Source organism: Corapipo altera, unplaced genomic scaffold (assembly GCF_003945725.1).
Source record: "Corapipo altera isolate COAL_440 unplaced genomic scaffold, ASM394572v1 47, whole genome shotgun sequence".
In the NCBI taxonomy this organism is placed as follows: Eukaryota; Metazoa; Chordata; class Aves; order Passeriformes; family Pipridae; genus Corapipo; species Corapipo altera.
The window spans coordinates 7,840,440-7,851,372 of NW_020884897.1; positions in this window are offsets into that span (position 1 = coordinate 7,840,440).

Below are 10,933 nucleotides of genomic sequence, written 5' to 3' on the forward strand. Positions count from 1 at the left end.
CAGATGTCAGATGACGAGTACCTGAAAATGATTGTAATATAAAAAAATGTTTACTTTCTAAATTGAAGACTATCCCATCTTTTTTTTTTTTTCTGTTTGCCACTGTAACTGATTAGTGTGCTCCACTTCCAAACGTGTTTTACTGAAAATTTTGCTTATTTCCCATTTTCACAGTTGTATTCTTAGTACTTCCAACAGTAGAATTTTCTTGCAGGTCAAATTCATGTCATTCTTCCTTACTGGTCTCTAGAAGGTAATCTTTCTTTCCAGCTGCTAAGGAATAACAGTGTTATTGTTAAGGATACTACCACTGTAACATGTCTGTATTTAGGTAGCTATTTGAGGAAAATCATATAATACTCTTCTTAAACCTAGTACTAGAGGAAAAGATTTGGCTTGTTTTTTATTTGTTTATATTTAGACATTGAAAGAGGATTTTAAGTGGTGATTTTAAGAGGTGATTTAGGTGGTGATTCAGGGAGAGTAAGTGAAAGAACTGAACCTTAGAAGATACCCTAGCAATTTTCTTTTACCCCATTAGATCATTCTTTCTGAAGAGACTAGTAAAATACACTCAGTGACCAAAGTCATCATCACTTGAGTAGAACACAAACCAGTTCAAATCATACCTGTACCCTTACCTCAGCTGTGGAAGAGAGAGCAGTCAGATTTGCTTATGCTACAGTTCTTCTTTTCTTAGGTGCTTTTAGCTTGCTTAAAACTGACAATTCCTGTGGCGTGAGTGTTTTGTCACCCAGGACTGAAAAAATGCTTGAGCATGTGCTTAACTTCCTGTGAGCCAGCTCATCCATTTAATGGACACTTAGACATCTGAGAGTAAGTAAGGTTCACTTCCAGGTTTGAGCCCGTGGCATCACAACAGGTTACCTGCAACGAGAGTGAGTTGGTGGGGTCTGTGTCCGAGGTATATGGCTTACACAGCCTTTGCTGGGAGGTTTCAATGGTGGGCTGTGACAGTTTATTCAGTGTTGTATTGGGTTTACATAGAAACTACAGGGGTGGCCTCTGTGAGAAGCTGCCAGAAGCTTCATGTCAAATAGAACCAGTGCCAAGCAGCTCTGCTGAGATGGACCTGGCACTGACCAAGTCTGAGCCCATCAGTTATGGTGGTGGTGCATCTGGGATAATGTGTTTAAGAAGGGAAAAGTGCAATTGCAGACAGAGAGAGGAGTGAGAATAAGTGAGAGCAACAACTCTGCAGACCCCAAGGTCGGTGCAGAAGGAGGAGGAGGGGGTGCTCCAATGCCTGGAGCAGAGATTCCCCTGCAGCCCGTGGTGCAGACCATGGTGAGGCAGGATTTGTTCCTGGAGCCCATGGCAGTCCATGGCAGAGCAGAGATCCACCTGCAGTCCATGAAGAGCCTCATGGCAGAGCCTGAAGGAGACCATGCCCCTGTGGGAAGCCCATTCTGGAACAGGCTCCTGTCAGGACCTGTGGACATGTGGAGAGCAGAGCCCAGACTGGAGCAGGTTTGCAGGCAGGACTTGGGACCCTGCAGGAGACTCACACTGGAGCAGTTCATGAAGAACTACAGCCTGTGGGAAGGACCCACACTGGAGAAGTCTGTGGAGAACTGTCTGCCGTGGGAAGGACCCACGCTAGAGCAGGGGAAGGGTGTGACGAGGAAGGAGCAGCACAGAGAACATGTGATGAACTGACCACAAGCCCCAGTCTCCATCCCCTTGCACCACTGGAGGGGAGGAGGTAGAGAAAACTGGAGTAGAGTTAAGTCCAGAAAAGAGGGAGGTGTGAGGGGAACGTGTTTTAAAATTTAATTTTTATTTCTCATTATTGTATTCCAATTTGATTGGTAGTAAATCAAACAAATTTCCCCGAGTCTGTTTTGCCCAAGATGGTCACTGGTGAGTGATCTCTCCCTGTCCTTAGCTCACAAACCTTTTGTAATATTTTCTCTCCCCTGTCCAGCTGAAAAGGGGAGTGACAGATCAGCTTTTGTGGGTCCCTGGTGTCCAGCCAGGGTCAACTCTGCACATATATCTATAGAGATGACCCAAATGAAGCTTGCAAGCATCACAAATAATTTTTTTATTATTCAGATTCTTGTAGGATTTTCAGTTTGCGAAGTCTCTGAATGAAACATTAGCTTCTCAAGTGATTTTTCAATCCTAAGAGAAAGTGTTATCTTTAGTGATACATTTTCAGATATGTGATAATTTTTGTTGATAAGGCTCATGAATTTTGTTACAAATTAAGTGCTTCACTGCACCAAGTGAAGGTGATGTTTTCTTGTAATTTGCTTTTGTATGCCAACACCATTTGGCAGATAATTTTTCTCATGCCCTTTGAGAAGGTTAAGTGAAGACGGAGATTTTTCGTTTTGTGCAAATACTAGGATGTGTATGTGTTTTTACTACTGTTATAATTCTCTTTAAAAGTTGTTGAGCACTGAGAACTAAGCAGTCAGGAGAGACTTAACAGATAAAACTGTACTTTTTCATCGGAGGAGCTTTCTTGTAAAGTTCTACAGCATAGAGAATTTTTTGTTTTATTAATTTTTACTATTGTAAAAGTCTCATTAACTTGCATTTCTGACATTGAAATAAGGAAGCCAACCATATTCCCAAATGCTTTCCCAGTTTGTTGAGACCACTTGTAAAATTATTGGTACCAAACTTAATACTGCTCCATCCTTTTCTTTGTTTTAATTCCTGCTAAGCTCTTCTACCATGCTGTGTGCTCTTATATTATATCCAGTGTGACTGAAATTGTCCTCATATTAATCCTTCTGTTGATCTGTCAATCACTTCCATTTGCCCTATACTTTTACATTTGCAAGGGCCTTTTTCCTTTGATATCTTCCCAGTCCAACCAACAACTCCTTCCCAGTACTGCGGACATTTAACTTTTAGATTAGGCTAGCAAATACCTTCTTAAATCTCAGGCAAATTATATATAAGTCTATATAAGTCTATTTAATATCAATGTTTTTCAGATCCACACTGTTTTCCCCATTCTGTGTCTCAGTTATTTCTGGCTACACATCACTAATTTTGTTTCTTCTTCAGCCTACCTGTAAATAAGATCCCCTATTTTTGAGGATTTTAATTATTTTTATGCTATACTCTTGTGTTGAAAGTATATGAGCATTCTTTCCTAGGAGGATGGAAAAAGAAAGCACTTCAGAAGGGAAAACTTACACGGGAGAAAGAATTGGAAGAATAAAAGAAGAAATGAGAAAGCAGAGAGGTCTATTATCTCCCACACAGATATGATTTACAATTATAAGTGAGAGCTCTACATGGAAGGACTCTTTGTTCCTTCATCACTTTATAAATTTATAAATACAATGTAATATCCTTTTGCCAGGGCAGCATACAATATCTAAAGTATACCAGTGAAGTATTTATTAGGTATCAATGCATTTGGATTTTGGCTTAAACACCAAAATGACCAAGAATATTTTGTTCATGATGACCCAAAACCTGCAGGGTGACAGATCTCTCCAGCGTGAGTCACTTTGATAACACAACAAAATCAAAAGGTTTGGATGTTCAGAGGGCAGAGCACTTAGAGCATAAATTGGAAAAATGCAAAAGTGCTCACCTTCTGATAAATATTTATGAAGAAACACTTTGAAAATAAAACAATTTGGAAAAATGACTTGGAAAAACAAATTGGAAAAACATGCACAAATTGTTTCTTCATACGGTTTAGTGTGTTCACTAGTTACCTTGCCAGCTTCTGTCAGGAGGAACTAGGAGGCCTATAATAGTGTGATTGCTCTTAGTTTGCAATAAAGTCTCATGAGGAACCAGGACTTAAAATTCCAGATCCCACTGATCTGGTGTTTCTTTGATGCTAAACGTAGACTGATAGAGAACTACCAAAATTTGCCCCCACTCAGTAAACAGTGTAGGAAATTCCAGTTTCCTGCTTATGGAAACTTAGTCTAAAGGCCACCTGAGGTCATTATGTGTTGCATTATCTCTCAGTGCCTTTATCCAGGGAATTCCAGGAAGTCATTTATCTCATGACACAACAGCCTTTGGTCAACAGCTTGTACCCTTTGTAGGAAAAGTAGATAATGGTCAGTACTAATGATATTGTTCTGGGAGTATGGGTTGTAAATCCCTCCCAGAAAGTCTGGCAAATACTTGGGTATTTTGCATGAGTATCTGAGCAAACTTTGTTTTGGGCAGGTTGTGGGTAGCTTTGTGCATGGCAGTGGCAGCGGTGTGAATGCTGTGCCAATGCACATTAGTTTGAGTAGAAGTTTGCCAGCATAAAATCCACTCATTTAATTACTGACCACCTTTCTCTAATGTGCAAAAGTGTGGTGGAGAAGATTCCTACAGTCACTAGCAATTCCATTACTGTCCTTGAATGGTAACCAAGGACAGCTGACACCTTGTCATTGTGCACAGTATTTCATAATGCTGGTGTTATCAGGTTGCCGCTTAATTCCTCATCTCTCACCCTCAGCCTTATCCTGGCCCTGGTAGAATAAATACACACCCTTCCTTTGGAGGCATTTTTAGAGCAGTCAAAGAATTCTCTTATTTTCAGTTTTTATGTCTGTAGTTGCTCGCTATCATTCTTTAAAGAGCCTGTTAACATCACAGTTGTATCATCCATGTAAGTGAAAGAACACAGCTAAGATTTGAATTTCAGAAGCATGGAGTGTTCTGATGTCACCTTTCCTTATTCTACTGCATCTAAAAGCCCAAACCAGTTCATCTTCTTTTACCTTTTCATTTAGTGCTTGAAGAACCCTTGGAATTTATTTTCTTGGTCTGTTTTTCAGTCTCAGATGAATGCGTAGCATTGGCACAGGTTGGGGAGGCAAACACCGTGTGTTATACTGCACTATCCCTTCCCTCTTCCTCCAAGGCTTCATGTTAAAACTATCAGCCCTGGAGAGACATGATATGGATCTGGACACGAAGATCCATGATTCACACAGCCTAATCTCCACTTATTTGTTGCTTTCTGCTGCTTGAGAATCCTTGGAAGCAAGGCAACAAGCAGCAGGAGTTCAGATGCAGATGAAATTTGGGCTGTAAGAATCTGGACCATGGAGGTGTTAGTAGCTGAAGTATGGCCACCAGCCTGTTTCCTAGAGATGTTGATGTGAGTAGTCAAAAGGTAAAGCTAGGTTTTGTTAATAACTTTAGAGATGTAAAATACTCGAACAATAAGATAGTTAGCAGCACTTGGCAGCATCTTATGGCTTACTTTACATTGGAACGGCCAGCTTAGAAGACAAGGTCTGTATTCCTTCCAACTTGGTGATCTTAGATGTATGTCCTATTAGCACAATCTGTTCTCAGATCTTTGCCACTATGTTCCGTCTATCTGCTGTAATGAAATTCTTAAACGAACTAAATTAATAGAAAACCACCTTTGAAAAATATACCAAATTTTTTTGAATATCCAAATCTAAGACTCAATGAGCTGGAAAAAGCTTTTTTATGTTTTCACCAGGAAGTGGGAAAAGTCTGTGCAGTAGAAGAGCTAAGGTGCAGTGTTTCTTGATAGTAATATTCTTAAACAAAATACAGATTTTTTTGGTGTCTTTGCAACTTGTCCAGCACTTCAGATGGATTTTTCTTGGGTAATGAATATACCCAACCCTTAAGCAATGACATGATGTTACATAATGTTACATTTTACTGGCAAAACTTTCCTCTTCTGGGAAGAAATTTCCCAGACCATATTCCCACAAGAAGTAAGTTTTAATATGTATCTCCCTGATCCTTTTTTATTCTTCTGTTCAAAGAAAATGTCATCTCTCTTTACAGTTGGCCAGGAAGCATTTGTAAGAGGTTAAGTGATACTACAAATATTCCTTAATTGAGTTTAGATGCATTCCATGCATTTTTACACCAGCATCAAAGAAAACATCTTTCCAAAGATAAGCAGCTTCTTCTCATATTTCAAAAAATCATCACGTATTTTCATCGAGCTTTCAGGAATGAAAGCTGCTGGACTGCAGTGTTGTCATAATAAAAAAGAAAGGTGCACACAGAGGAACTGTGATCCAGAGGTGACAAGTGCTGAACAAACAGCGCGTGAAGACATCTTCCCGGCTGACAGCATCCGTCTCCATCAGTTATTGCTCTTGTACGGGTTCAGATATGTTTGATCAACTTTCAGATGATTATCCTGGCAGGAGCAGGTGAAAGCAGTCATGATACTTTGATTCAGAGTAAAGTACAAGGCAGTCTGAAGGAACCTTTCATTAGCAGTTGATACTCTGTTGACAGCGAGATTCATAAAAGGAAGTTGGGATGAAAACGGTTTTCCACTTCCCTCCTTTATAAGAGAGGTTTGGTTAGCGTAGTGTGTGTAGTGAATTTCTGCTCACTGACTTGTATATTAACACTTCTGGTATTCAGATTTAACGCTGCAAGATATAAGTATAGAAGGGAGGCCACCTATCCTTTTTGTACCATTTATTTGTTTGCATCTGATATTTTCAGTTATGTGACGTGGTTATTCTTTCACTTGGGTTTAGTTTTTTAAAAGCTACTTTGAAACTTACCTGTTCCTGTGACAGAACCAATGCAATTCTCTGTGAGCAATTTTAAAACACTCCAATTTCAAGCAGTTCAAACTAAAATCAAAGCTAAACCTCCTCAACAAGAAGTTGTTTATACTGGTAGACTATATTGGTATTTTGTGACTGGTTACCTGATACACATGATAATGGTTTTGCTTTCTGAATAGATTACACAGAGTTGTAGATGCACATCCCAGAGTGTTCACATCAAGTATGAGTCTTTGAAACATTCTCCATTCAGGTAGCCGAAAATGAATTTAGATGAATATGCATGAATGATGAATAAAGATATTAGAAATCTAGTATGACTGAATAGTTTTTTTAATTTTTTTTTTTTTTTTTCCCCCCCCCCCCCCCCATATTTAACCAGTTCTAGTATTAAATCATTGAATTTTATTGAAAAATAAGATTTAACTTCTTGTCAGCACTGAACCAGATGAGGTCATGACAGTAAGTCCAGTAAGGTTATGGTTTTTAATTTTTTTTTCATTCAAAGATAGTTTGAACAAATAGAAAGAAATAAATGCTCCATAATTGAAATGTGAATCAGGCCAGTGATATATTTTCATATTCCTAATATCTGTGCCTCTTTTCAGCATTCATCTCATACATGACATCCTACCATTTGTGTCTTTTAATCTGTGTCCACCTCTTCATGATATTTTACAATATTATTTGACCCTAACTTTGAGTGACATGACCTGGCTTAATCAGATGGTTGGGTTTAGATGGCTGCTAGTTATCTGCTGACAGTTTTTATCCTGTACACACTGGAGAAAGAAATGACTTTTGGATTATAGAACTTTACATTTTATTTTTGCATCTTATCAAATACTCATATTTTGTCACTATTTAAACCTATTAAAAACTCTCTCCTCTGCCACAAGGAAATATGATTTTAAAATGTAAATAGTTGTTTATGCAAGCTTTAGAGATTGTCCTTTCTCCTCTCAGTTTCCTCAGTGAGACAAACTCTTCATTTGTTTTTTATCTCCCCTGAACCATGAATTGTCAATAGTGAGATAAGATGGAACCATACTGGTGCACTGTGAGAGGTGAAGGCTGGTTGGAGAAGCTGAGCTGTGAAACAGAGTAGACAGGATACAAATGGCAATCAAAACCATAACTTGAAGTTTTTACTGTGCCATATTTACGGAGTTGCATCAAAATTGGATTAGCTCATCACATGAATAAAATATAATGAGATATTAAAATAAAATGTTGCATAGCTAGATTCTGCAATGTTGCAATGCTAGATTCTTCTGCATTTTTGTATTAATACCAAGAACACCTGTGAATAACTTACATTTTCTGCAATACCTTCTCAGTTCTTCCTTCAACTGAATGAAACATGCCATGCATCAATGCTTAATTACTTACAAGATTGTAAAAGGGTTCCATACCTTAAATCTGGATGCATTGGCACAATATTCTTCAATAATCACGTGAAAGTGGAATTCTCTTCTGGTATCAATAGATAGTTACAGTGAGCACAGTTAAACTAATATGTGCTTCTGCAGACTATATCTTCAACAAACTATTCCTTTTAAGACAAAAACAGGAGCTGAAGGGCCCCGACTGTTCTGGGCTTGCACACCCAAGCAAGCTGAACTGAGTCTTTTTCATCCTTTTTTATGGTCCTTTTTCATTGCACTTGCAAGTACCCCTCCTGTGTCCTGACAAACTCCTTTAGCAAAAAATGAAGCGTACAAGAAAAACTCTTAATTAATTTGTCTTTTGTTTGCTGTAATAATGAGCTGCATGAGTTGACTTCCCATTTCTTTTCAGAGAGGAAACTGTTCTAATGTATGTTGCACTGCTTGGTTGTAGTGTGATGCTCTGATCAGCTGTTGAAAACTAAACATACAGTAATTCCCTTGTAGGGGATACCTGGCTCTTGATGCAGTTGGCATGAATAAATAAATAACCTTTTCCCTAATTCCTATCACTGTACTCTTTATTCTGATAGTTTCTGACTACACTGACAATGGTCTTGAAAGCAGTGGAAAGCTTCTTAAAAACAGGAATAATTTGTGAGACACATTTTGTGAGGATATTTTGAATGTGAAATGGATTCAGACACAAGAAGGTGCACACTGAAAGTGGAAACTTTTAAATTCCAGCCCAGATGAGCCCACCAAGTGCCTAATCCTCTGTTATGTCACAAAGTTGGACAGTCTTAATTTTTTTTTAACAGGGCCACATTAGAGAGGAACTTAGAATCTTTGACCCATAAATTGTCTGTATTCTCTCAGTGAAGAAATAATATAAATCCCAAAGGCCACCAAAAATACATCCATAAAACTTCCAGGCACTATAACAGTTGAAGAAGTTGGGGGCAACGGATTTACTGCTCATCTTGCAGGTTTATCACTTCAGATGAAACTGAAGCAGCACAAAGCAAAATACATAACAGATTTGGGGCACATTGGCTGTAATTGAGGTTTTCTTTACAGTGACATTCCCTGCAGAGCCTGCCCAGTTTCAGCTGTTTTTAGGCAATGGTGAGACATTACAGTGAGACCATAGACACAGAAGATTCTTGTACTAAAAACTTTGCAGGAAAAAGCTATTTTTTTCACCTGGTATTCTTTTACCTGCACAGCAGAAGTGATCATTCTTCACTAAAACCCAATAAAATAAGTACCTCCTCTTCAGGTTGTCCCATTTCTCAGCATGACATCCAGCATTTCACTGCCACTTGGAGAGGTCACGTGTGGAAAATGCCTGGTTGTTCTCATGACTTTGGAATAGTTACACATTGTAGAATTCTTGATGTTTAAACTGATTTTTTTCCTTTATTTTATTATACCTTTTTCCTTAACTGAGTTTGTCTCCAAGGAATTTTTTGGGCTACCTTCTGAAAAAGGAGGACACCTAAGGCTTTTTTTACAGTTTATATGCATGAAAATATGAAGAGAGATAGGGCAGAAAATTTAAATGACACCACTTGTGTAGCCTAAAATTGTAAATTCTCGCAAAGTAAGGTTAATTTAAGTCCCTGTCTTCACTAACCAGCTGTTCATACTGTGTTTTACTCCAAAAATGCCAGGTACGTGGAGGATTAGTGAGTGTCTGCATTATCAGATATCTGGCATCAAGTAACCAAGCAAGATGTCCAAACTTCTGTGATTCATTGGAGCTGTTTATATTTTTCCAGCTGGAGTAGGCATTTGTCAGCTCTGGGAAAGCAGGGAGGAAAGTACACCACACCTCCAAATCGCATTTACTTTCTCCTTTCCCACAGGAGAGAATCACTTTGTTGAGAGACAAGGTGGTTAGAAGTTAATTGCAATTTAATTATCCCTTGTGTATACTTTTGCAGCTGAAGGGAAAGACAGCCTCTCAGTTGAAGTATCTTCATGCTTTTGAAAATAGCCCAGTGAGGCTTTCGAAAGAGGACTATAAAATTGGGATGAACATTTTACACTTACAGTCAAGTGCTCTCACAAGTGCCTTGAGACAACATGGTTTGTTTTATTTTTTTTTTTAAAGATGTTGTGTCTCTCACTAAAACAGTAAGATTTCTGAGACCAAACTAGATATTTTCATCAATTGATAAACACAATATTAATGAAAATATTGCTAGGGATTTTCTTAATTATTCCTATGATTTTGACAGATAGGTTGAGGTCTTCTTTCATCCAGGTGCTATTATAAATATGAAATAAACAAGCAGCCTCCCTCCAAAACCACTTAAAATCTTAAATAATTTTTAAGAGGAAATTTTCAGATAAACCTCTGAAAATCTGACTTGTTCTGTGGCAATGGTCTATTTAAAATATAGTATAGTTGTTAGGCTGATAAAGACTCCCTTTTAACAGCTCTTTATTTTGCCATTAACTTGAAAATACGATTATTGTCATATGATTTTTATTATTGCTATCGAAGATTGATTTGTTTTTACAGGACAGGATGTAATTTGCTTTTATAGAAGCCTCTGTAGTGAAGTTCAAATATTTATCTGATTTCAAAAGCACGTGTGTTGGTATAAAATTGCAGTTTACTCAGTATACCTGATACAGAGGTAGAGTGAAAATATGTGTAACAAAGTAAATGTTTGAACCAACATTTTCTGGAGAAGATTGATGTGTAGTAAATATGGCAGAAGACTGAGTTTCAGGAATCAAGTGCCGCTTTTTTCGTTGTTGTTTTCTTTGTAAAATGTTTTAAATTCTTGTGTGAAAAGGCCTATGTAAATGCTTAGTATTGGCTTGTTCCCATTTCTTCCACGAGCTCCTTGTTTAACCAGGGACTAATAATCACTTAGCTTTTGTATGGCTGAGTTTACTCATGAATGTAAGTCACTATGACTATTTTGACAGAGGTGTCTTTATGTTCCATTCCTTTTTGAATCTGAAGATAAAAGGCTTTATTTTAATAACTGT